The sequence below is a fragment of the Aptenodytes forsteri genome, unplaced genomic scaffold (genome assembly GCF_000699145.1).
Source record: "Aptenodytes forsteri isolate BGI_AS27 unplaced genomic scaffold, ASM69914v1 Scaffold174, whole genome shotgun sequence".
Lineage (NCBI taxonomy): Eukaryota > Metazoa > Chordata > Aves > Sphenisciformes > Spheniscidae > Aptenodytes > Aptenodytes forsteri.
This window is the reverse complement of record NW_008794603.1, coordinates 1,609,742-1,610,400: the sequence shown is the minus strand read 5'-3', so window position 1 is coordinate 1,610,400 and position 659 is coordinate 1,609,742.

Here is a 659-nt window from a genome sequence, read left to right as displayed (position 1 = left end):
CACGCCCTTCCCTTCAACAATAACGTGCAGAGAATTGAAGTATAGCCAAAGGTGTAAAAAGCATGCAGTGCCACTCAAAAATCATGACAAATGATGAAAAGAAAGTTTGGTAGTTAGTATAAAGTCCTTGGGTGTACAACTGACGGGTCATACACTGCAACTTCCAGGGAAAGCACTGAGCCACAGCGGTGTCTGAGCCAACTCTCCTGCAGTGCTGAGTTTCTGAGTTCTTATTCCATGCCAACATTTATAACAAAAACAATTTTTTCCTCAAAGATCATCAGATCTGTTGTTATTAGTTATGTAGCAAGCGTCAGCATTCGTGCAGGATGGTCCAGAGCCCGCGAGTCAGAAGTGCCCATCCACGACTGCAGCTATGTGTGCACCTCCTGACCCACGCGTGTCCGTGTCTGGGACCACCTGGTTGTGGTCCCAAGGGTTTTACATACAGACGATGTCACGCAGAGCCCTGTTCCCGGCCGCTGTTGGTGGTGGCTTTCGTACCCGGCTCTATGACGGTGCCACCCATCGCTCCATCTCGCCCAGACCTCCTCCTCCAAGAAGGAACCCCCAGGAAGCCATCACGACCTGGCCCCCAAACACAGACCACAGATCACGGGTGTCCCTGGGCACCGCAACAGCCGACCTTCAACATATTC